This window comes from Mauremys reevesii, linkage group 1 (genome assembly GCF_016161935.1).
Source record: "Mauremys reevesii isolate NIE-2019 linkage group 1, ASM1616193v1, whole genome shotgun sequence".
NCBI classification, from domain to species: domain Eukaryota; kingdom Metazoa; phylum Chordata; order Testudines; family Geoemydidae; genus Mauremys; species Mauremys reevesii.
Window position 1 is genome coordinate 262446832 of NC_052623.1, and position 27459 is coordinate 262474290.

At 42.6% G+C, this 27459-nt stretch overlaps 1 long non-coding RNA gene across 1 annotated transcript; it reads left to right on the top strand.

Annotated features, from left to right (window-relative positions):
* Window positions 1-1992: 1992 nt before the first annotated feature.
* LOC120383230 lies at window positions 1993-26807 on the top strand. Its single transcript, XR_005588381.1, has 4 exons — window positions 1993-2051; window positions 16677-16701; window positions 25575-25610; window positions 26728-26807. It is a non-coding gene; the product is annotated as an uncharacterized LOC120383230 (long non-coding RNA).
* The last annotated feature ends 652 nt before the right edge of the window (window positions 26808-27459 follow it).

Below are 27459 nucleotides of genomic sequence, written 5' to 3' on the forward strand. Positions count from 1 at the left end.
CTATGACAAACTGCTAGAGGCACTGTGAGCTCATGAGCCCCAGCTACCACCGCAGGGGAAGAGCGGGTGTCAGAACACCCACAGAACAAATGCAGAACTACCAGCACTTAGCCAACACAAAAACAAACCAAATAAGCAAAAACCCCTTGCAACAATCCGCTCCCCCTGAAACAAACAAAAAATCCAACCAGCCCCCCCAAAACACCTACCAAAACAAGACAGTGCACTGCACACACTTCTCCCACTGGGGAGAGGATGAGAGAACAAACAACACATGGCCGATGTTAGCCACATTGCTCAATGCCCTACTGGAAGCTGCCCAGATACTACAATGGTGAGCACAGTGTAAGAAACCATATATTATAGATGGATGAAATAATTAACTGTTTGGGTATTTTTTTATGTTGCTCCTAAAAAAGTGATATCTTGCCTTGTGTTAGTGAGAGGTGGTGAGAAACCTGGCAACAGCTATTTGTTCTCTCATCTTCCTGTAGAAAACGCTGATGTAAAAAGTATGCATGTCCAATGTTCACCTGAGTGTTCACATAACAGTCTTCCATGGGCGATTGGATGATGGCTCTGAAGTCTGCTTACCTTAGACCTTAGTCCATCCCATGCTTTGCTGCACACTGGGCTACCCACATTTGCCATCCTTGCCTGTCAACTGCCCTTTTCTCCAAATCTTCCCATTTCATGTTGAGGTGCTTAAGCACTGGCCTGCTAAACCTAAGGATTGTGAGTTCAATCCTTGAGGGGGCCATTTAGGGATCAGGGGCAAAAATCTGTCTGGGGAATTGGTCCTGCTTTGAGCAGGGGGTTGGACTAGATGACCTTCTGAGGTCCCTTCCAACTCTGATATTCTATGATCATAAACCAGCAAAGATTTAATTTTGGGGGAGGGATAACAGTGGTTTGAGCATTGGCCTGCTAAACCCAGGGTTGTGAGTTCAATCCTTGAGGGGGCCACTTAGGGATCTGGGGCAAAATCAGTATTTGGTCCTGCTAGTGAAGGCAGGGGGGCTGGACTCAATGACCTTCCAGGGTCCCTTCCAGTTCTATGAGATAGGTATATCTCCATATATTTTTATGTACATCTTCTTTTGTAGATTATTTGTGAGAGGGTGCCTTGTACAGTAATTTTTCTGACTTCTTCATTCATCTTCCTATCTCTATATGTTATTCCCAATATTCTTCTCAGACATTTGTGATGAAATGCATCCAGCTTTTGCGTATCTCTCTTGGTAAGTTGCCATGTCTCACTGCTATATGTTGTGATGGCTATAACAATTGCTTTGTACACATTCAGTTTTGTCTTGAGGGAGATGTTTTTGAGTTGCCAGATGTTTTTGAGTCTTCCAAATGCAGCATTTGCCTTCCCGATTCTTCTTCTTATTTTCTCAGAACTAGTACCATCTTGGCTGATGGTACTTCCAAGATATTGGGGATTGCCATGTACACTCAGGGGTGAAAGAAAATGCAGGCCTGTTATTTACCAGGCTGCACGTGGCAGTAGACTATATTGGTAAGGGATGCAAGGAGAGTATGGGCCACGATGCAAACTGCAGACACACACACACAACTAAAATTAATCAATTTAAAGTTTTATTGGGGATAATTACAAGGGGTAAGGGAGCAGCGTATGATTAGCTAATAGAGTTAATGAAACTTAAAACACACAATGACTAAATATCTACTAACAATATTTATAAACAAAGATGCAGCATTTAGTAATAACTGATACTTACAAATACAAACCAACGCATAACGACCGGCAAACGTAGAAACTCTGTTTGAAACACGTGAGCTGAGAGAGAGGCTTCGAGGTGATCAGGCTCGGTTACGGGTGTACACAGGATACACAGGATTTGTTTTTCTTTCTCCTCTCCCTGCCTGCACATGGCAGGCAGGCCTAAAGTACCAACTACGACATCATAGAAGTGTCATAGGGGATGGGGCCCAAAACCTGTTTGTGTTCGTTTCTGATTGGCACAAGCAAAGTTTACACCAAGTAGGGGAGCAGGTGCCTTAAAGTCTGGCTTCGCCCCCAAAAGGTGAGGAAATGCATATTGTCTTAGAATGCGTTCAACACTGAATGACAAAAGAAGAGGCCAGGGCAATACCGGTATGGGCAAGTTTTACAGGATGCAAACAGGAACTCATCTCAACAGATATGTAAAATTGTCCACCTTCTCCAGTTTCTCATCTTCAATTTTGATTTCTGTCCCTATAGTCCCCATTAACATGACTTTACATTTCTTTGCCTTGTATCTCAAACCTATCTTCTCCATTATTTCTTTTACTTGGTTTGCGCATTTTTGTAGTCCGCTGGCATCTTCATTGATAAGAGCAATGTTGTCAGCAAAGTCTAGATCAAATAGCCTTGCATTGTTCCATTTTAGGCCATATGTATCACTGTTGCATTGTTTTAATCCATAGTTGATGACTAGCATAAACAAAAAAGGAGACAGGACACAACCCTGCCTTACACCTATCTTGATGCTGAATGGCTTACTCAATCCATTTTCCATTTTAATGCAGCATTGTGACTTGGCATAGAATGCCTTCATAATGTTAATTAATTTTGTTGGAATTCCATATTGTTCCACAATTTTCCACATTGTTTCTCTGTTTACACTATCGAATGCCTTTTGAAGGTCCACAAAATTGATGGAAAGACTGCCTTGGAATTCAATTGTGTTCTTAATAATCCATCTCAGGGTGAAAATAGCATCTGTGCACGATCTCCTTTGTCTAAATCCAGATTGTTATTCACGTAGGATGGTATCCATCTTTCCTTTCGTTCTGTTCAGAGTGACTTTTCCTGTGATAGATAGAAGTGTTACTCCCCTCCAATTTGAACAATTGTTTAGATCACCTTTCTTTGGTAACTTGAATATGATATTGAGGGTCCATTCTTCTGGCACTTTCTCCTCCGTCCATATTTTGTTGCACAGTGAACAGATAACTGATTCCACATCTTCGCCTCCATATTTAAGCATCTCAGGATGAATGCCGTCCAAACCAGGTGCCTTGTTGTTTTTCAGCTTCTGCAATGCTTTTTTTCCTTCTTCAATTTTTACTTCAGATACATCTATATCTAGGTCTAATGGTTTATCATTGTTAAATTCCAGTCTTGTAACTGGTTCTGGTTGGTTTAGCACTTCTTTGAAGTGTTCCACCCATCTATTTTCTTGTTCCTCCTGTGTTTTCAAAATTTCTCCTTGTTTCCCTTTCACTGGGACACTCCTGAATTTTGATCCATATCCTGTTAACTGTTTCAGGATCATTTAGAATAGTCTTGTGTTGTTTTTTTCCTTTGCTTCTTCAGCTTCACTAGACTTACTTTCTATGCAATTTTGCTTATCTTTTTTGCATTGTTTCTTTACTGCTTTGTCAAGGTTCCTGTAGGTTTGTTTTGTTTCTTCAGTCACATGTTGTAGTACTAGAGCAGGAGTGGACAAACTATGGCCCGCAGACCACGTCCAGCCCATCGGACCGTATAATCCGGCCCTTGAGCTCCTGCTGTGGAGCAGGTTTGGGACCTTTCCCCGCTCCAGGGCTCCAGCCTGGGAGTGGGGCTGGGGTCTTGCCTTGCTCCACTCTGCATGTGCCGCAGCTCCGTGTGGCTCCCAGAAGCAGGGGCAGCCAGGGGGCTCCACACACTATCTCCGCCCCAAACACCGGCTCTGCAGCTCCCATTGGCTGGGAACCATGGCCAATGGGAGCTGCAGAGGCGGTGCCTGCGGACAGAGCTGTGTGCAGAGCAACGTGGCCCTGCCTCTGCATGGGAGCCAGAGCGGGGATGGGCTGCTGTTTCCAGGTGCCGCTTCTGGTAAAGGCTGCCTGGATCCTGCACCCCTGAGTCTCCCCCTCCCCCCCGCACCCCAACTGCCTACCCCAGTCCTGATCACCCTCCAAACCCTTTGATCCCAGCCCAGAGCACCCTCCTGCACCCCAAACCCCTCATCCCCAGCCCTACCCCAGAGTCTGCATCCCCAGACGGAGCCCTCATCCCCCCTGTGCACCCCAATCCCCTGCCCCAGCCGGCCCTCCATACAATTTCCATACAGAGATGTGGCCCTCAGGCCAAAAAGTTTGCCCCCCCTGTACTAGAGCCTTTTGTTTTCTTCTTTTGTCTATAATTTTCCATGTTTCTTCTGAGATCCATGGTTCGTTATTGCTTCCTCTCTCTCTACCAATTATCTTTCCAGCTGCTTCTAGCATTGCTGTTTTGAAAAGATCCCAGTATTTTTCCGCTTCAGTTTCTTCAAGATCTTTAAGGGCCTCAGACCTATTCTTGACCTCTATCTGGTACTCTTTTCTTATCCTGCAATCTTGTAGTTTCTGTGTACTGAATAATCTAAGTCTGTGTTCTTTCTTTTTAAACACTTTAAACTTCAATTTGATGTTTGCGTTCAGCAAATAGTGATTGCTCCCTATATCTGCTCCTCTGAATACTCTTGTGTCTAACACTGATGTTTTCCACCTCTGACTAACACAGATATTGTTGTTCTCATTTTGTGTATGACCATATGTTGAAATCCATGTCTTTTTGTGTATGTTTTTATGTTGGAAGAAAGAATTGCAGATGCTAAATTCAAGAAGTCTTGTGCTGTTGTTTGTTATTGTTCCATTTGTATGTGGGCCGATGACTGTTTCCTAACCTCTTCTTTCATTTCCAATTTGGGCATTAAAATCTCTCATAACCAGGACAAAATCGTGGTTTGCTATTTCTTTCATTACATTGTTCAATTCTTTATAGAATCTCTGTCCTCTTCATCTGCATCATTTGTTGGAGCATATGCCTGGACTATGGTGCATTTAATGTGGCGAGAGTGGAATCTAGCTGCTAGTAGCTTATCTGATATTGGCTGCCAATTCATGTGTGATTTCTTTGCAGTGCTATTCATGATTCCTACACCTCATGTTTGGTTCCACCTGAATATATCATTGTTTTTTCTGCAGATGTTATCATACTTTGATCTTTCTATCTAACTTCACAAAATCCTAGGATGTCAATTTTATATCTACCAATTTCTTTGATTACCTGTGCTAATTTTCCTGCACTTTTTAGAGTTTGTACATTCCAGGTAGCTATGGATCTACTCTTTTTGGCCGTCAGAATTTGGACCATGGAGGGGGTGACTTCCTGATGGATTTGATCATCCACTGTCATATGTGCATCTGAACGCTTTCCATCCTTCTCAGGCCATGATTTTTAGTTTATATAGTTGATGTGAGTAGTGTCTGTAGCTAGAACTTTTTTTTTACGGTGACAGGAAGCCACCCCATCGACCAACCCTCCTCCTTTTTGATCCAGGCTTGGGACCGGCACTGACGGAGTTGAAGCCTGCTTATGAGCACTTAAATGGCAGCATTGTCAACTCTTTCAGTGCTGATTTGTTGTAGCAGGAACATTCAGCTAGTGTGTTAAATCCAGCTGCACTGGAGGATCTTTCACATTCTCACTTTCCTTTATACAGGATTAAGGCTGTAAATTTTGGAAATGCTCAACTGCTCTGTATGGAAGTAGGGCCAAGTAGCAAAGAAAATAAAAATAAAGCTCCCAGTGGGAACAATGCAGTTTTTGGGATAAAAAAAAATCACTTGCAGACTTTTCAAAAATCGTCTTGCAGCTTTCTATTGTCTTGGCTAATGGGATTTGTTAGGGAAAGTAAATCTGTGCTTTTAATCAACCCAAGAGGACTTTATGTTGTATATAAACTGCTATAAAACTAGAAATGCTGTCAGAAGAAAGCTTGTAAAATTAAGCTGGATTTTGTGTTTTATTAGTTACAAGTGTCCACTTGCAGTGAATGGAGATTGGACTGAGGCATACCATGGAATTGCATGAGGCACACTACATATTTGTAGAATATGTGAAGCTACATTGTTTTCTGCATATTATTGGGGTCAGACTGAACAGGATTTACATATACCTATGCATTTATTTAATCATATCTCAAAGTTAAAAGTTCTCAACGCATACATTAGAAGAATGGGGAAAGTGTTCAGAGGTGTAAGGACACATAATCCTATCTGAAGATGTCTCAGATGAGGAGACAGGCTCAGTATTACTCAGATACTACAGCAATGGTCATAGAATAAATGTCTAAATAGAACATTGCACACAGATATACTGTATTACCTTGAGGGTAGCTGATTGTCAGGCATATCACCTATGCTACAGTGGACATATTGTAATTGGAAAGGGATCAGAATTTCTCATGATACCCAAGAAATCTGTGGTTTTGTTTTTCTATAAGGCTTTTACTAGCAGATGGCTAGATCTCTCTCTCTAATTTTTGCATAGTGGCTTAATGGTCACAGGGTGTGAGATGGCAGGTCTGCCCTGGGAGGCTGAGCAGTGTGAGCAATCCGCAGGGTTTCAAGGCAACACATCTGTCAGATTTGCACAAACTTTGAACAAAGGACATCATCCTTCTGCCAGGTGGTCTCACCTCCTTCCCAACCTCATCCTGTCAGGCCAGGTGGAAGAGCAGGGGTGTCTCCCAGCACCTTCCCTGCCAGCAAAGTCTGTAGTCTCATGGAGGTGGGCACCGCGGAGGGCAGAGGTGAGGATGAGAGTGGAGGGGACTGGATCCCCCCCCCCACACACACACACACCCTGCAGCTGGGAGCAGGGCACAGTGCCCCGCGGGAGGCGGTGGTGGCTGGGCTGCGGGGCAGAGGGGGAGGAAGGCGAAGCAGAGAGCCAGGGGGGAGCCGGACCTGCCACGGAGGAGACACCTGGGCAGGCCGGGGGCTGGGCGCATCGCCTCCTCCCTCTAGCCCCTTGGGGGGGTCCCGCTCCCCTCAGGGCCAGCTGAGCTGCCGGCAGCGCTGATTGGTCCCGCCATTACCCAGGCGATGGGCGGGGAGGTGAGTCCCCGTGTCGTCCCCGCCGCCCCTGCATCCTCCTTCCCGAGCCCGCCGCATCGGCACCGGGCGCAGCGCGACCCCTGGGCAGCCTGCTGCCGCCCCGCTGGCTCCATCCCCCAGCCGGGCTCCCGCCGCCTGCCCGGCCCCGCGCGGCGCCCCCCGGGCCATGGGCTGCGGGAACTCCACTGCCAGCAGTGCGGGCAGCCGAGGTGAGGGCGGCGCGGAGGAGGGAGCTGGCGGGGCAGGGGAGGGGAGGAGGGGGGGTGGGGGATGGGGTAGGTGGGGGTAAGGGCAGGAGTGGTTGGGAGGAGTGAGGGGCAGGGAGGAGCCGGGGCGGTAGGTAGGAGCAGAGGACGGAGGAGGAGGGTCTGGAAGGGGTAGGAGGGGAGGCAGGGCTGAGAAGCTGTTCCTGGGTTCAGACTCAGGGAGAAGAGGCTTTTCTTTCCTTAAAGAAGAGGAGACCGGGCGTTTCTAGAACTGGAAAGTACATTTCACTTCGCCAGGGCTGCTCTCATGCTGCACAAGAGACTCTCCTCAGCTGCTTCAGGATGCAGCGCACAGGCTTTATCTTTTTGGAAGGGAAAATCTTGTTTTAAACTAGTGCTTTTTACAGGCTCCCCAACTCCATTCCACATCGCTGTTAAAATGCTGAGGCTAGAGAAGGCACATGTTAGCAATTCAGAACATATTGTGCAAAATATGCTGTGTAAACAACCCATCAAAAGGATCCAGCTTACTTGGGAAATTATTCCTCTAGGCTAATAAATAATACCATACTTGAGCCAGTTTTGATCAAGTAGTAAGATTCTAAAGAGTAATAAAAGTATAAGGAGACTAATAGTAAATGTTTGTTAGGTTCAGTGTTTGCACCTGTCCTTTAACTATGATTTGTGTATTTTTGGTAATAAACACTTTCTGTGTTTGGTGGCTGGAACTTCAAGCGTTTTTTGTCCAACCTATAAGACAGCAGAGCTTTTGTTTTTGGATCCGTGAATGTGAATTGGTCAGGGTGGGGATCTTTGACTTTACATTCTTCTCATTCTGAATGGCATCTTTATCCCTAACAATGTTCCAGTTTCCTTTCATAAAGGATCCCAAAAGCCCATTGAAATCACTGACAGTCTTTCCATTGGCATAAGCAAGCTTTAGATCAGCCCCATAAAACATTAGAGACACAAGGTGGGTGAGGTAATATATCTTTTATTGGAACAACTTCTGTTGGTGAGAAACGAGCTTCCAATCTTACACAGAGCTCTTCTTCAGGTCTCAAGAGCATTTACATCCTGCAGCCATAGGCAGCAGGAGTCAAAAGCTACATGCAGACATGCAACTAGAGATGTAACTTGTATCCTCTTCACTTCCCACAAGGACTAAGAACACCACTTCTGTAATCAAATCATGCACCTGTACACTCAGCTTGTCAGTGCTGCTGGAGTGAAAAAAAGGGCTATGATAATTTAAAAATGGTAGTAATAGTGAGCAGTTCTATAGCACTTTTCATCTTCAAATCATTTGGTAAACATTAAGCAATATATTTAAGTGCTTTCCCCCCCCCTTATTTATTTATTTGTTATTAGGGTATTCACAATAATTTGAAACAACCCAGTAAAGTAGAGGCAGATTCTATTAGAAATGTGGGGCCTGATTCTTTTGACATTTACACCAGTTTTGCATTGATCTAATTCCATTGACTTTAATGGAGTTGCTCCTGAATTACAGAGGTATGTCTAACTAAGGATTTATCTACACCGTGCTGCAGTTCAGACTAAGGACTATGAACTGAAGAGTGCATAAATGTGTTGTGCTCTAACTGCCCCATGTGGCTGCTGCTGGAGTGAACTAAAAGGTACCTAGTGTGGTTAACATAATTTTGTTCGCAAGAGGACTACATGAACATGAACTAGGTACTTTTTAAGCAGCAAAGAGTCCTGTGGGACCTTACAGACTAACAGACGTATTGGAGCATGAGCTTTTGTGGGTGCATGCATCCGACGAAGTAGGTATTCACCCACGAAAGCTCATGCTCCAATACGTCTGTTAGTCTATAAGGTGCCACAGGACTCTTTGCTGCTTTTATAGATCCAGACTAACACGGCTACCCCTCTGATACTAAGTACTTTTTAGTTCACTCCAGAAGCATCCACGTGAGGCAGCTAGATTGCCACACTTTGGTGTGCTCTGCAATTCACACCCCTGTAATCCACACTACAATGCAGTGTAGACATAGTTTGTGAGTGTAAATTATGTTGGTCATATGCTCTCTGAACTGTATGTAATTACATTTGTGTGCTGTAGTTGCTGGTTTTCTCACTAAACCCTGGACTATATGTTAATTGTTTAGGACTTTTTTATCCCATTAATGCTTGTGTGACTCCTGTTTACATTTATTAGTATAATGAATGTAAATACATCAGAGGCCTTATCTATATTCAAAAATTGCACCAGGATCATTTTACATCTATTAGTGGGAGCTGCCATGCCTCCTTCACACTTTCTCTCCCATCAATGGTTCTCTAGGCAGCAGTTGCTAGAAGTCATTCCAGTTCACAACTGACACAACTTCATACTGATGTGAGTTAATCAGGCTAGTGGCAGCGTGAACACATCCCACTTCTGATTTAACTAGATGCAAACACTGGTGCAAGTGTAACAGAGGGTTTGTCTAGTATAAAATTTTTGTAATTGAGGTTAATTGTTTGCCAATTAAATTAGATAATCTGTTGGTAAATGCTAGCTTGGACACACCACAAAGTTTTGTTTCAGGATACAAACAGGTAAACCACAAACAGATTAACATTTACAAACATGTTAGCTAGCTCAAGTTAAGTGGCAATCAAGTAATGGGTTAAAAACTCCAGTCTGGCTGGACCCAGATTGAGCACAGTTTAGATACATTTATGTCTGTAAACCAATTTAATTTATACTAGTGGAATTTTGTGTGTATAGACAAGCCTAAAAGAAAAACAGATCTCCTAGGCCTGATACTCCTCTCACTGACACCAATGTACATCTGGAATAACTTCAGTGAAGTCAATGAAGTTGCACTAGTGTAAACATGGCATAAGTGATCAGAGAATCAGGTTCCTAGCATTTAATTTTCTTCATAAAATCATATAAAAAGAGTACAGGTCCTGAAAGGCAAACATACTTTTAAAAGTAGGTCTAATTAAAATAAAATGATGTTTTATTTATGGAAAGGACAGAGATATAGCTTTCTATCATCATGCTGAAGTTATAAAGAAAAAATAATTCCCATCACATTACAAATAAAAATATTACACTGTATTTACAAACAAATTAGTTTTGTGCTTTGTACAGTAACACTGCATCTTTGAAAACTAAAGATATCGCTGTGCTGCAAGCAGGAATAGCAAAGCTAGCATTGCATGACATATAATTAACCTGAAACATGCTCTGTCATACACTGTTACAGATGCTAATACTTTAGTAAATTTCACAAAAAGGCTTAGGCATGTATGGGCCCGATACCCCTTTCTTTCTTTAGGTAAAATAACCATTGATGTCAATGTGAGTTTTGTCTGAGTAAGGCATATATGTAATTATACCATCTGTCCAATGCATAGAATAACAGCACCTTCAGTTATGCTAGCTAGTATAGCACTAGAAGAGCTATCAATCCTCATGAGTCAGGAGGATGTAAATGACAGGTGGGATTAAGAACAAAATTACCACCCAAAGTATAGTATTTCACAATAAAGTATATTATGGGGTGTTTAAATCTTCTTCCAAGCATCAAGCATTGGAGGCAGGATTTAAGACTAAATGGATCATTGGTCTGTTGCAACATGGCAATTTCTGTGATCCAAGTAAACTGAAGAGTACACCCTCATTTTTATAGCCCCACAGTTTTAAGTCTTAGGCTATGGTACACTAGGTTAAGGTATATTAGAGAATCAGTGCACCCGCACCACTGTCAGCTCTCTGTGTAGCCGCTCTAAGCCGACGGGAGAGAGCTCTCCTGTCAAATTAATTAATCCACTCCCAACAAGCAGTGGCAGCTCTCTCACCGACATAGCATTGTCCACACGAATGTTATGTCGGTATAAATTATGTTGCTCGTGGGGGGGGGGGTGGCTAATTCACACCCTTGAGTGACATAATTTATGTTGACTTAAGCTGTAGTGTAGTCATACCCTTAGTTATAGAGGATGTTTATTTTTAAACTTTCCTATTATCCATAAGGAGTTTTTACTAACAAATTCCTATTTTCCTTTTTATTTTTTATGGGTTTTAGAAGCTCCAAAGTTGCTTTTCTTTTTTGCCCATAAGAAATGTGTCCTTAAACATTAGTTTGTTAAGTTTGTCTCATGTCAGGGAATGTCCCACCATTCCAGCGTTGTCTGTGGTAGCAATTTTCTTAAAATGTCCCATCTTTGCACTGCCACTGTTGGGAGTAATGGTGGGAGCAATGACAGCCTTAAATGTGGGTGCTCAATGGCTGCTGGAAACCTAAGCTTTAATGTAAAAAAAGAGAGAAGCTGCTAGCCCACATAATTTTCATTTTTAATTTTGAGTTTTTGTTAAAACCCTCAAAAATATTGTAAGAAATTTTTCTAAGACCATGTTTATTTATGTCAGCCTTTTTCATGGGGAAAATTATTTTCTGACCAACTCTGATAGCCAGATATCTATAGAGATAGCAGGGTCTCTTTTTCTATATTAATGTATGTATTCCATTAAGTCAGTGTTTGGTCATCTCTTATCCATCTTAATATTTTTCCCTGAAGCCATGCTCCCTCTTATATGCAGTCAGTCATAACGCATTTCTTCAGCTCAGAAAAATATGTATGTAAAATTCTTTCAACAGTCTTCTGCATTCAGTACCAAGCATCTGTTGTTTTAAAACAACAGTAACTGTCTTGATCAATGAAAAATGCCCCCAAGATACATTTTTGTCCTTCATATGCAACTGTTTAAATGATATGTACTTGGGGGGTTTGCAGATACAGTGTCCTGAATGTTATTCTTTAATAGTAACTTGCATTCAATATACAGAAGATCTGAATGTGCCTCATTTATTCCTAAAGGTGAAATCCTGGTCCCCCTCTTCCTTCTGCAGCCATAGAAGGGCTAAAATGCAGCTGTGGTCCTACTGTGTATGGGTGAAGGCAGGAAGCACAGAGGTCATGCGAGGGAATTTTATGCCTCCTGCTCTTGTGGAGTCAAAATATGTGGCTGGCCCCAATCCATGAGTGCATGTGAAGCGGTTTTGGGAGAAGCTGGAGGAGTAACATGAACATGGTCAGGGGGTCCACACTGTATGACTGCACCAGCCACAGAGTTGTTAGATAGTGAAGTGTAGTGCTTGTAATAGTGGCTTCATAGTGATGCCCCAGGTGTCCTGCACCTGTCTTTAGGTGAAGGGGGAGGCTATTCATGGTTTTGATGCAAAACCAGGTGACATTTGACAGTTTTTCCAGTTTTCCCTTGAGCTTCAGGTTTTGTTTGATCCCCACAGGTGGGTAATGTGAACCTAAATGAAATGATACTGTAGGATAACTCTGTACTACAAGAGCTGCCAAGTTCCAGACAGACAGAGACTGCATGATGCTGGAAGGTGATCATACAGGAATGGAAGGAGAGATGGATGTATCTTACCCCTTGGGAGTAGTCACTAAAGAGGTGCTTTCCCTAAGTATAGCCACATAGATAGATGTGACACAGACGACTCTTGGCAATAGGTGCTCTGTTCTTTGCAAACAATTCTTGTCTCAGGCCTAACAAACTTACTATACCAAACACATGTCTGGCAGGGTATTTATCAATAAGAGATCTCATGTAAGGTACCTACAGAAAGCTCAGAACTTACCAAGACTCAATCATTGTGAGATGTACTTACAGGTAATATTTAAAGAATAATGTAACTATAGTGAAAGTATCCTTTTGGACTTGGCTTAAAAGTTAGTCACCAGAGGATAGTATGGCTTGGTGATGAATAGTGAATGGGTGATGGCCCATTCAAGCACGAGGGAGCTGTCACCATCCCTGGTTAGTTGGTGATGTAATGCAAGGCTCAGTTTTCTAGCCTTGCTCCATCCCAAGACTATCAATGGAAAACCATCAGAGACAACTGCAAAGAATCTGAAACCACTTGGAGGTAAAAATGGAACATTACAACAGGTGGGATTTTATAGAATAGAATAGTCTATGAATAGACACGAAAGACTGTTGCAGTATAACACAGAGTGGGGCGAGGCACTCTGTATCCATTCACAGTGGAAACATCTTGAGGAGCAGAGGTGTTTTCATGAGAGTTTGGATCCTTGTTTCTGTAGAGCCAGCGAGCTCTGCAACCGACTGAACTTTGGGGGGAAAATGTACTTTATTAGCTAGGAAACATAACTATTAATAAGTGTAGGTTCCAGTACTTATTTTATTATTTTGTTTGTATTGTAACCATTTATTTTCATCACTCTCTCTACTTTTGTTTCATTATAAATGCTCACAAATGTGTGTTATACAGAAGTGGTAGTTTAAGGTAAAACTAGTAATCTGGGGTATACACGCTTCCCACACTTGAGACTTAGAAAAAACACAACTAAAGGGGGGGGATAGATAAATGATAGTGGTCTGTAAAATCATGAATGGTGTGGAGAAAGTAAATAGGTGTTATTTAAATCTTCACATAACACAAGAACCTGGGTCACCTGATTAAATTAACAGGCAGCAGGTTTAAAACAAATATAAGGAAGAATTTCTTCCCATAACACAGTCAACTTGTGGAACTTATTGCCAGCGGATATAGTAAATGCCAAAAGTATAACTGGGTTCAGAAAAGAATTAGATAAGTTCATGGAGGATGAACTTGGCTATTAGCCAAGATGGTCAGGGATGTAATCTATCCTCTGGGTGTCCCTTAACTTCCAACTGCAAGAAGGTGGGACTGGACAATAGGGGATGGAACACTTGAAATTGTCCTGTTCTGTTCATTCCCTCTGAAGCATGAGGCACTGGATACTGTCAGAAGATAGGATACTGGGCTAGATGGACCATTGGTCTGACCCAGTATGGCCGTTCTTATGTTCTTATTTATGTCAGTAACCAGTGTCAGGGGCTGGATATTGCAGGGGAATGCTTCAAAGGCAACTGCAGTATTGTTAACCTGCAAGGTGAAACTAGGGCTGGCATAGCCCAGAGGAATGTGCTGGAGTGGCTGAAAGGCTGGTGGTGTTAGGGAGCTAACACCCAGCCACAATGTGCGAGATTTCCTCTTGCTGGAGGCAGGGGATAATAAGGTGACTCACACTCCTGAGTACCCAGAGAACTGTCACAGTGGGCTTTTCCAACATGGTGGTTATTTGAGAGTCATCGCCAGCATATAGAGCTGGGACCCCTCAGAACACTGCCATTTTAAATGGCGTTTTTAAAATCAGGACCTCAATCAGATCCCAAGCGAGGAGCTCCCTAAAACCTTACTGTAGACGTGCAGACTCACCCCTGTGGCACCTCCTGCTGGTGACTTCTGGGAATTTGCTCATTCCAGCTCCAGAGTGCCCTCTGCAGGCTGGTGATCCGCCTGCCCTCTGGCCCCCATGTCCCTCCCTGGACCCAGTGCCCTTTTACCTGGGGTGCTGCTCCCTAGCAGTAATCCCCTCCATCTTAGGGTCTCCCCTCCCTGGGGAACCCCCACCCGCTAGTCCCACCTCACCTCAGTATAAGGCTACTGCCACTTATCATCTAGCCCCATGCCCTGAGGCAGACTGCAATATCAGCCTACTCATCACTGGCAAGGTTGGGTTTGGACCTGCTGCCTTGGCCTACCCCAGGCTGCCCTCTGTAACCCCCAGTACCTAGCTGGCCCAATGCTAGGCCATAGCCTAGGGCTTTCCAGGCTGGAGCTCCCCAGCTCCTCTGCCTTTCCCCAGCCCTGCTCCATTCAGGTATCCTGTCTCTGGCTCCCTGCAGCCAGGCCCTTCTCCCTCTACAAACAGAGAAAGGCTCTTGAGCACCTGGCTCACAGCCTCTTTATACAGGCCAGCTGAGTCCGTTTGGGGCGTGGCGACAGCTGCAGCCACTTCCCAATCAGCCCAGCTTAGCAGCTCCCAGCCACAACCTTCCCCCAGGGCTGTTTTAAGCCCTTCAGGGCAGGAGCGGGGTAACCACCCCACTACACTTACCAAGGGCCCGCCCACTTCCCGGAACCCAATAGGTACACTTACCAAGGGTTTTCTCAAGTGATGCATTACAGTTGGGCCTACTGTACACTGAGGAGACCCAAAGGGATCTTGGAAACAATATCATATAAAGGAAGTTTGTTCTGCAAGCACTGTAATTTAAATCTTTATTGGTGATGGTATCAGTGTGAGGGATAGCCAAGTAATAGACACTGGAACCAAAATTACATACAGAACTTAGTTGGAGAGAGAGGCTTTCCTTACATGTATAATATTCATGTGCTCATACAAGAGCCTGGTTCTGGGAAACCTCAGAACCCTGCCTGCTCAACTGTAGTTTTAAAGTGAGGGCACAAACTACACATTCTTCCATGCAATTCATAGATCATAGATTCCAAAGCCAGAAGGACCATTGTGATCACCTAGTCTGACCTCCTGTATATCACAGGTCATAGAACTTCCCCAAAATAATTCCTAGAGCATAACTTTTAGAAAAACATCTAATCTTGGATTTAAAATTGTCAGTGATGGAGAATCCATCACAACCCTTGGTAAATTGTTTCAATGGTTTATTACTATCATTGTTAACAATTTGTGCCTTATTTCCTGTTCAAATTTGTCTAGCTTCAGCTTCCATCCACAATAATGAGGGAAGAGCTGTATTAGTTTTTGCAGCAATTTCACACCAGAAAAAAATGTTTTCTAAGAAACAAAGAGTGTTACAGGAAAAATGCTGCAAAACCTTTCAGGCTGCGACTAAATCTGTAGCTTCTTTAGAGTGAGCTAACCTTGAATTTCTCCTGAGAGGAGATGGAAGAATGAAAGGGGTTTCTAATGCCTTTGTCGGCGCTTGTAGTTCATGGAAGGGATGTTTTACTGATTGTGCAACTGAATTACATACCTGCAACAACAACCCAGTCTTTAGTAACTTGGGAGGACCAAGAAGTAGGTCATCCTTAAGTGATTCCGGCTCTCCCACCATGTGGTGGCTGAGTTGTGAAAATTCAACTCTTAGAACCATAGAGCAAGGTTATAATTTTTGTTCCTTATTTTTTAAATTAAAAGCTGAATTAGGAAGAACCTGATTTTGTAGATGTCTGGGATTTCTGGATGGATTGTGTCCCAATGTTAAAGTTATTTCAGTCTAGTAGTTTTATAAAAAAAAAAAATATTTTATGCCACAGCATTTTACATGCAATGCCAAGTCTGTAACAGAATCAAACAGCATGTTCACAAAATAAATAGACATTTAAGGATAATTGCTTAGTTAGTTGTGGCAACTTACAACTGGAAAAGCCCCAAAATGCAGAATATTGCAATTTAACTTATGTAGAAAGTAAAAAAATACTGATATCATCCTCAGCTGGTGTAAATGGGCACAGCTCCACTGAAGTTTTACATGTAGTTTACCATTTACATCCGCTGAGGATCTGGCTCAGAAAGAGAGGTATGAGTGTGACAGAATTAAGGAGATAGTAGCTAATCATGATAACAACAAGTATCCTTTACCATGTCCTTCCATTTTTGGGGTTTGTATGCGAGGGGATTGTTTGTGGGAGCAAGAGGGGAGAAGGGTAGAAAGATGTTTAGTGTCATTTTGGTTAGCTTTAGCATGATCACACCATCACACAGTAAAACACATTTTCTTTTTCATTCTAGGTACTTCAGGGACAGCTAAAGATGTGTAAGTACTTACAATAGTCTGTACACCTTCAGCAACATAACTCAAGGGTTATTTATAAGCACATTAGCACAATAGTTCATTTTGTTATATGTGGTTCAGTTGCTACCCAATATGTTAGACCCACCATACCCTGATCTAGATGTCATCAATTGATAGCCTGCTTCCATCACCCACATAGAGACAGCAGAATTAGAGTGAAGGGACTGCGGGTGGCTCACTTACCCCTGTAGAAACAATTCCCCTTTATACTTATATAACAAAAACTCTCCCTCTTTTTCTTACTTGTGAGACATCTGTGTCCCATGCCTGCCCATGTCCCTTGTGTTTACTCATCCCTACCATGTACTGGTACACCCCAAAGCATGTTTCTCCCTTTGTGAGAAATACAGTACCCAAATATGTCTCTCCCACTGCCTATAAGACATTTAGGGAACAACTCATGTACTTCACTTTCTTTGAGAGACACTTGGCACCTCATACAGACTGCCCTGCAAAAACATCCAGCATCCCCATTCTCAGCTCTAGATGAGGTCTCCTCTGCCACTGAGGGAGCAAAAAGGGATTGCTTTTCATGGCCTAATTCCTCTCCACACTGAAGATTGTAATTGGCAGCTTCTCTCTTCTCCATCAGTCTCGGTGATTAGCACTGAGGACATTCTCATCCTGTACTGCTTTTTTTTCACATTCCCAACGAAGAGGAGAAGGCCTGAACCTCCTTTCCTCTCATTCCTGCCTCGGTGAAAAAGGGAAGCAGGAGGTAGCCTCTCACAGTCAAGTATTCACCCATTCAAGCAAAAATTTTCAGGAGTGGCCTTCCTCAACCATGTCTCCTTCAATGGGAGAAGGTATAAAGGAAGGCCTCCCAAGGCCTAGCTCTTGCTTCCCTCTGTTGCAGGGGACAAACCTTTTATTACAGAATTTGAGCTTTGCCTTGAGTCCAAGTAACCCGAACAAAAGTTGATGTTATTAAGTAAAAAAAAGTCTTGAATTTAATTCAATTTTTTTAAACTAACTCCTTTGAGTAGGTAGAAGAATCCCAATATAGAAATGAGTGCTGCCATCACATCTAAATAACAGTAGATACATGCATAACAATAGCTCTGAGTCTGCTGCCACAGATTAGAGCCAAGAACCAAAGATGGACAATGTAACAGATGAATACTGATGTCATAGGTAATCTCAAGATCTACTTGAACATGTAATTTATTTTCTAAATTTGCATTGTCACTGATTGGAAAATGAATGGACTGCTTAGGGCAAGTTTATGGGGGAAGATCCTCTTGACATAGCCTACTGGACCCATGCCTTTAATAATTTTATATATATAAAGGAACTAGTCTTTATTTACACTAAGGCCTCTTTACACAACTTTGGTAGTATAAAGGTGCCTTAAAGTGTGCATAAATTAAATTTGCACTCATTTGAAGGCCGCATTTACACTGCCAAAGCAGTGTAGAGGTCCTTAGTGTAAATGAGAACCAGGCCTAAACATCACTTTCCATAAATGGCAGCATATTTTTTGTTAAGTAATAAAAAGTCTCTTTACAAATCAGAAATGGTATATTATATAACATTTACCACCTAGCACTTTTAATGTATTTTAAACCATTGCACAAACATTAATTAAGCCAGATAATTAAATTTGGATATATTCTGATTTGGATTTGATAAGAACCTGTGAGTTTGTCCATTTGAGTTTGTCTGTTTTTTATTTGAGAAATAAATTGTTGGCCTTGCTCTTCCTTTAGTTTTGGACCCCAGAAATGCAAACACTATGAAAATGAGTTCAGTGGGACTACTCAAGTGCATAAAGATACTTGTGCATGTGAATGTGTTTGCAGGTTCAGGTGCCTTAGGACTTACATGAGGAAAATGCTATTCATTTGTATATATCACCTGTCACTTTGTGATAGTGGAAAAGTATGTACTGGAAAATAAAGTGATGACAGTTATGCACAGAAATGTGGCTTAATTCTTTTGACGATAAGTAGTAGTAACAATTCAGGACACAAGGGGTATGTCTACACAGCATTTTGGAGCCCATGGTAGCGAACCTCCCAGCCTGGGTCAATAGACACGAGTTAGCAAGGTTCGCACCAGTGCTCTAAATATAGCTGTGTGTAGACGGCACTTAAAAGTTGCAGCTTGACTTGGAGCCACAACTTCAAAGTGCTGTCTATGCAACTCTTTTCACAGTGGTGGCCTGAGACCTACGGGCCCAAGTCTGTCAACCTGGGCTGAGAGACTTGCTGTCATGGGCTCAAAAATGCTGTGTAGACATACCCAAGGACTAAAAGCTGTTTCAAAATGTAGGACAAAAATACAAAAGTTGTAAAAGAGTAGTCTCATCCTCCCAAGAAACATTTAGAAATTAAAGAGCTGAAACTGTCAGCGTGTGTAGTGCAATGAACTGTCTGGGTTGAGTGGGAGGACTGAATGAAAGGAACGTTAATAGAGAATGTTATAGAGTGTGATGACTGGATACAAATGAATAAAATCAGAAATGTTGAGATAAGGAAAAAATGGATGGACAGTAGTATTGTGAATCCAAGAGATTTTAAACTCAAATATTGTTTGAAAAATGGCAGCTTGTGTGTGTCAGGAAATGGACATGGAATATGGAAAATGATGACTAAAGAACCAATATAGGGGTCTTAACTGTACCTTCCAAACATAACAGTATGACAAGAGGCTTTCCAGGAAAAGAAAAGTTTCACTGGAAGAGGAATTTCTTCTAGCTGAAAAGAGAATGCTGTTACATGGCATTGATGTTAAATCCCTCTAACAGCTATGGAACTCCTTTCCATCTAACATACCAATTTAAAAATATAATCCTATTTTCCTTGCAATAGATGCTAGTTTCTGAGGAAAGATGTAGTGGCGCAAAAGCAGACCAGCACTGAACACTTTGGCTGGATGTGGTCTACTAGGTTCCCTTTTTGCTACTTACATGGCACAAAATGAACTTAAACCAGCTCGAGATTCCCCCTAGGGAATTCCCCCTGTTTACGGGGAAATCTCCCCTTGTGTAAAACTGGCAGAGGCACCCTACCTGCCTTTTACACCAGCTGCCCCCCTCATTGCCAGTGTAGTCAGTAGGTGGGAGCACATTGGGGTGGATTGTGGGGCAGGACAGGAAAGGATGCAGTGAAGCCAAGCTCTATTATGTCTGATCTCTTTCTGGTGTAAGATCTGGCATTTATGCCAATGGCAGAAGTCAGAGGAGGCAGCTTTTTGCTGTAACTTCCACTGAGGCCAAGTGATTGGGAATCAGAGAGCTGTAACCAGCTCCCAGCAGCCCCTAAAGGCCATTATATATGAGCACAGAATGAGAATCAGGCCTTGTGTGTCTCATATTTGCACCCACAAATTTCAGCATGCAAAATTATGTTGATCTTTAAACTGTAAAGGCAAGAAGTGTATAACTATATGTTGTGCAATAAATTGGAGCAGTATTAAGTCCCACAGTGCTAATAAAAGGGACCCCAGAGGAGAATGCAATGATGAGTGGCTGCTTCCCCCCTATCATCCCCAGCACTCTTCCTTTGTCTCTCCCTTCCACATTTCCACATCTCTGTTATGCCTGTCTCCTCTCTCCCAGAGGAACTATAAGAAATTACAGTCAAGAAAGCCAGAGGTAGTCAGTCCAGTTCCCAGGCTATTTTTGCTGTTGTGAGTTCAGTAGAGGGGTGATTACAAGAAATAGAACTTAATTTGTAACTATTAAAATATTGAAAGGAAGGAGCAAAGCAGGCAGTTTAAAAACTCACTCTGCAGTTTACATATCAGGGAACTGAGGCACAGATTGGGTAAGTGACTTGCTCAAGATGTCACAGGAAGTCCATGGTGGAGCAGGGAACTGAACCCAGGTTTTGCCAGTGCCCCAAACACTGGACCATCCTTCCTCTCTTTATTATTATTACTATTATTATTCTGTCTGGCCAAAGGATGTCAATAATGGTCCAGCTGATGCTCAGCTATAAAACATTTCTGGGGTAGCAGAAAATCTTTTATTTTATTTTTCAAAAAGATACAGTGCAGTGGGTCACCCTAATACAGAATCTGCCAGCAAAAGTTATTTTCTAAACCAGGGGTCGGCAACCTTTCAGAAGTGGTGTGCCAAGTCTTCATTTATTCACTCTAATTTAAGGTTTCGCGTGCCAGTAATACATGTTAACGTTTTTAGAAGGTCTCTTTCTATAAGTCTATAATATATAACTAAATTATTGTTGTATGTAAAGTAAATAAGGTTTTTAAAATGTTTAAGAAGCTTCATTTAAAATTAAATTCAAATGCAGAGCCCCCCCGGACTGGTGGCCAGGACCCGGGCAGTGTGAATGCCACTGAAAATCAGCTTGTGTGCCGCCTTTGGCACCCGTGCCATAGGTTGTCTACCCCTGTTCTAAACTTTTGACCCAGTGCTTTATATTTCCTTTTGGTCTAATCCAATCATTATTTTGAATGAAATTTTAAGAATTGATCTTTTGATATGGACACACAATTGTCCTTGTCATCAGGGGGTGTTCTGCTCTGGAATAAGGGACATCTTTAATATATGGGAATATGACAAGATAAATACTGTGATAATTTCTGCTGATCCAGTTGGAGGTATCATTTATAATTTTTTGGGCCCCAAAGTCCCTTCACAAGTGTTGTCAGATGGTACTATAAGCATATGGCTCAGTTCCACCCTCTGATATGTACACACAACTCAAACTGACTTCACTGGGAGTTGCAGAGAGTAAATGTGGGTAGAACTGGATCCATAGTTTTTCTGGGATAAACTGTTGTGACTTGTTTATTGTGCTCTCCAGTGATGGGATGCATAGAATTCCATAATGGCCTAGACCTTCCAGAGGCAGGTGGGAGAGGGAATGTGACTTTGGAAACTGCATAAGCCCCTTAGGGAATAGACAGGGAGCTCGGGGCATACAGATTATATTGCTGTCCTTTTGAAAACTAAGACACAGGTGAAGATGATAGACTAGCTCAGTACAGATACTGCTATTTGCAATGCTTAACATAATGTAACAACATTACACTGATAATCATCATCGGCCATCCCTCAGAGTTCAACAATAATCTTCTTCTATAAAATGATAGCCAGTTATCGCCGGTGAATCCTCAGGTGGGTAATGAGACTGACCTGGGATCCATAGATCTTGTCATTACTGGGGCAGATCTGGATTGTTGAGTCAGGCTGTGGTGTATTCTTTCCTATTTCTCCATTTCCTGTTGTCTCTGTTGGATCTCGAAATACTGGGATCCTTGCCACAAGGTCCTTTTTCTTTTTGGTTGGTCGGTCGAGGACTTGGGTTTCCCATGAGTTTATGTCAATATTGCACTTCATGTTGGTTTTGAGGGTGTCTTTGAAGTGTTGTTTTTACCCACTCATCGTCTGTTGGCCATAGCTCAGTTGTGAGAACATGACCTGCTTTGGCAGTCGATTTTCTGGCATTCAGAGAACATGACCAGCCCTACGGAGTTGGTGATGGATGATCATAGCTTCAGTGCTGCAGGTTTTGGGTTGGGACAGAACACTGATGTTGGTGTCAGTCATCCCACTTGATTCAGAAGATCTTGTGGGAGGCACCATTGATGGTATTGCTCAATAACACTGAGGTGTCTACAGTGTGTGACCCAGGTTTTGGCACTGTACAAGAGAGCAGGATAACAACTGCCTGGTACATGAGAAGCTTGATTTGATTCTTGATGTCATGATCTTCGAAGACACATTTTCTCAAGTGTCCCAAAACTGTACTGGCACATTTAAGGTGCTGTTGCATTTCCTTGTCAGTGTCAGCTTTCTGTGCCATTTAGCTGCTGAGGTAAAGGAAGTGCTCAGTGTTCTCCAGGATCTCTTTATTGCTCTGAATTATGGGAGCAGGATCCTGGTGATTCAGAGCCTGTTGGTGGAGTACTTTAATTTTCTTGGTCTTGCGTGTTGGTTTTAGGCCTCAGAGAAAGTGTTGACTATTTTTTGAAGATCTTCTGAGTGGGTGCACAGGGCACAGTTGTCTGCATATCGGAGTTCAGTGACTGATTTAGTGATAGTCTTTGTCTTGGATCAGAGGCAACTGAAACTGAAGAACTTACTGTCCATTCTGCATTGGATGTCAAGTCAGCAGGGGAGCTTGTCGGTGATGAGAAGGAGGATGACAGCAAGGAAGATGGAGAAAAGGACTGGAGTGATGACATAGCCTTGCTTAACTCCTTTCTTGACTAGAAGGGTTCTGTTTCGGATCCATTGTTGACAACCGTCACAGACATGTTGTTGTGGAGGAGTCAGAGGATAGCAACAAATTTCATGGTCATCCAAATTTAAGGAGAATTCTTCACAGAGCCTCAAATGCTTTTGTGAGGTCAATGAAGGCGATGTACAGTGGTCGATGTTGTTTGTGGCACTTCCTGAGGTTGGTGGGCAGTGAGGATCATGTTGGTGGTACCGCAAGATGGTCTGAAAGCATATTGCAATTCTGGAAGGATCTGGATCTCAGGGGGGGTTAGCTCTTGGGTGCTGGGACCATAAAGGGCTTGTGATGGCATTGAAGAATCTGCACGTCATGGGTGTCAGCGAGTTGTTGGATCTCCTTCTCTTTGTTCTCCCACCACTTGTTTTTCTTCTCTTTGTTCTCCCACTATTTCGTGGATTTGCCTTTGAACCTCAGCTTTGAGTTGATGGTTGATGTATTACTCCCCCTTGGAATTGATGTCATTCTGCCAAGCACAGAAGGCCTTGTGCTTATGGTCGATCAGGTCTTGGGTTTCCTGATCGTTCTTGTCAAAGCAGTCTTGGTGCTTCCTGGTTGAGAAGCCCAGTGTTCCCTCACATGCAGCATGGATGGCCAATCTGAGCACTTTCCAGTGATCTTTGGAGCTTTCCATCTCAGTTTTGATATTTATCAGTTTCTCGGTGAGGCACGGCTGAAAAAGGTCACATTTAGTTGGGTCCTTAAGACTCTCAACCTTGATCTTCCATCTGGATGATTTCTTTTGCATGCACAAATTATTACCCTATTAGCTATGTATGGCAGGGGGGAAAGCAAAGTGTAAAGCCTTTCTAAGGGCAAGAAAAGCTATCAGGCAAGGTAATAGCTGTTGGTCCACAAAACTGCCAGTTTCCCCTTTTAGAATTCTGGCGTCTCCTCTCTTTCACTTCAGCCAGCTGACTATCAGAAAAAGATACACATTGATATCTAGCAGACACACGGGCAAAGGATCCATACCTGCGCACATCTCCTCCTTCTGTGCTGACCGGGGGTGGGGGCGCCTTAGTCATCTCCATGGCGCTATCTCCTATCCTCCAGACCTTGTAGAGTCCCTTCTGAACAGTCTGGGGTTTGTCTGAGGGAGCTAGGGGAGACTCGGTGGGCTGGAAGAGGAATAGGCAGGCTGAGGCAGGGTTGTAAGGAGGTACACAGTTCCCACCACCTTCAGAAGATAATTAGAAAAGATGATACAGCCCCAGGAGCCCACTAGACAAGTCTCCTGGGCCATGGGGGTAATTTTTGGTCGTGTGCTTCCATTTGACTGCAATTTTAGTTTGCCAAGGTGTTGGGGACCATAGCTGGTATAGAGGCACTGGTTCTTCATGCAGACAGCCCAGGCTACCCAGGTTGAGGCATCCCATGACTTATTCTCTGGGGGCGATCCCCCTTCCCCCCACCCCCACAACAGGACAGTGTGAAAGGGCAGGAAATACTTGTGAGAGAATTCCCCCAGAGACTGCCTCGCCTTGGGCCTCTCCTGCTGGGTTTTCTGTGGGAGGGGATGAACTGGGTCAGAGTAATATCAGAGACTCCATAAAGCCATGCTAATTAATGCTAAGTTGATTGAAGTTCTGAATTCTTCTCCCATTCTTTGCTGGTGCTCCATTGGTGGGGAAGAAGATAGTTTATCTTTGTATTATACATTATATCCTCAAGGCAATAGATAGCTGAGTGGAAAGAAGATTGAAATGGTAGGAAATTATTACTATCCAAACATTTTTACTATCCAAACAAGTTTTGTCTGTATTTAAGGCCATATCCCATTTCCTGCCATCTATCAAACTCCCATGGGCTTAATGCATCAAATGCAGGATATGGCTTTGCCTACTGAACTGACAGCACATTTATATTTTTTTAAATAAGCGATTAGTAATGATAAATGTTATAAGTCACTTTTTAATACTGTCATTCAGAAATGCCTTCTGAGGGCTAGATTGTGGATTTATCATTGGGGCTGAGTAAGGGGCAACACACAGTTCTATTGCTCTAGCAGCAGACCAGGGTCTAAATGGTAACTCATAGAGTAACAGTTTAGTCTCTGTCTTCCACATTGGTTGAAGGGTGAAGTAATCTGTGCCAACCCTATACCTGATGCTGATTACTCTGCCCTCCACATCAGACCAGCTGTGCTGGCTGGCGCACTGATGGGCAGAGGCAAAAGTCTACCCACTCCCTGTGGATGCATAAGACAAGCCATAATCTTGCCCTAAGTGTCTAATAAAAGTCGTGGTCTATTTATAAAGGTTTAAATAACTGAATTCAAATTAGATTATTCAGCTTTTCTTTTGCTTCAAAGAAATTTAACATTTTGTTTCACAAAAAGGTTCTGTAAGATCTTCTGACAGGACATTTATGAAAGCTTAGTTCATTCTGTTGTCAAGTCCTGTCCTCTCTTATACACATTATACGTTGTTAAGTAATAAATGTTTTTTTTCTCTAATATAGGTAGATGTGGTAGGCACCAAATACTGAATAGTAACTCTAGATTACCCTCTGATTGATCATTCTCTTTCTCTGCCTCCCACTGAAACTAAACAGTAGATGAATGGAGCAATTGTAATAAACTGATTGCTAATGAGTTTTACATGTTTTTGAAAATTATAGAACAGAAGAATCAGTGTCAGAAGATGACAAAAGGAGGTAGGATTTGTACTGAGAATGGCTTTAATTCGAATAGCTCAGACAGAATTCTGCCATCAAATGAAGATCACCTGGAAAAAAAACAAAGGGAGGGGATATGGGGGAAGAAATCTCCATGAGGATCCCTCTGTAGAGTTCCCCCCTTGCATTTTGTTGTGGAAGGGGTTTTGCCTACTGACGAAATAGGCCACTGAGCCCAGCCCCCAAACCTTGCAGATCTCAAGGGATCTGCCAGTGGAAAAAAGACTATTGGTGCAGAAGGCCTCTGCCTTCACATCAACTCTGGCTCCTGGCTTTATTAGAGTCGGGTCACTAGGGACCCTGGGCTTGGGTGTGGGTGCTCTGCAGAAAGATAATACATCATATAATTATTATAAGCTGTATTATCATTTCTCAGGAATCTCTCCTGGGCTGGAAGGGAGAAGAAAGATGTATGTCCCACCTCAACCATTCCTCCCCTTGCCCACCTCATGTTTTCCCCATCCTCCCAGTCAGATCTCAGACCCCTGGGCTCACAGAAGGAGGGGGATGGACTGGGAGGCATTTGGCACCCATAAGCCTTCTGCATGTAGACAGGCCCCTCCCCATGCATGGCTGTGTGGAGGGGGATCCCGGCCCCTTTTTTACTAAATGGGAGGGGGACAACACATTGCCCTCTTTTTTGCGTGCATCATGCAAGTGAATTGCGTAAATTGTCTCAATAGCGTACATTACTAGCAGATTAAATCTCCCATCAGGCAAACACTGGACAACTTTGGGGGTAAGAAAGAAGAGTAAGAGGGTATTTGTTGCCATGAAAAGGTTGGGTTTTGATGGAAAGTATGAAGAACTTGGTTGAGGACCCATTAGCTCTGTGCTCCCTTCCTAGCATAGGTTCTTTTTAAAAATCAATGGCCAGCCTAAATTTATTTTTGTCAAGCAAGGGCTCAGTTTTAATAAAAACATTACATTTAAAATTGCAGCCTCTTAATATGCATTGGAAACAAGGGATTCTTTTATAAAAGTAGTTACAAAGCATCCTCTGTTTGTCCGTGTATGCCCTTTCTAATGCAGCTGTTTTATGTAGACATTCTTTGGGAAATCATTAACACTAAGCTATGATTTCTCTTCAAATAAGGAACTATGGTGGTGTATACGTTGGTCTGCCATCAGAGGCTACTACCATGGCTCCCAGTCAGACAAAGACTGAACCTAAAGGTACTTGTAGATTGTTTATTGTATTTCCTCTGCTTTCCCCATTCATTTTAATCTTTTACAATATATATTATTTCACGAAGACTGACCAGCATAGGTAGCAATTTAATTGCATGGAATTATTTACAGTAGCTATGGTCATTTTTCCTATTTGCTTAAATTTCCTTCCATCTACTGTAATAATCATAAAGCAACAATCTGCTTCTGACCATGATATATATGCAGTATTTTGTCTCTCATGAGTAACTTTACCCATTACACTCAATGTAATTTTGACTATATGTGATTTTTGCTTTACGTGCTGACAGCAGAACGTAACCCCAGCATAAGATGAGACTCGCCTGTATATTTATGGAGTTTTAGTGCTCTTTATAGTTCTGAATGTATTTACTTAAATTATGCTTAATTCCAACAGTAGCAAGGCAGTGATTTCTTGATTTCAGATTTAGTTCTGTTCTATCTTATGCTGAACCCATAACAATTTGATATTTTTTTCTTGAGGCAGAGAGAACATGCATTAGCTTTAAAGGTTCTTGCTTGATAACAAAAGAATGATATGACATATTAAGTATAAAATATAAGATATATATATTTATAAAACAGTGTCTGTGTTCTGACACATGGGGCTCTGATCCCTGATTGGGGAGGTCTAGAT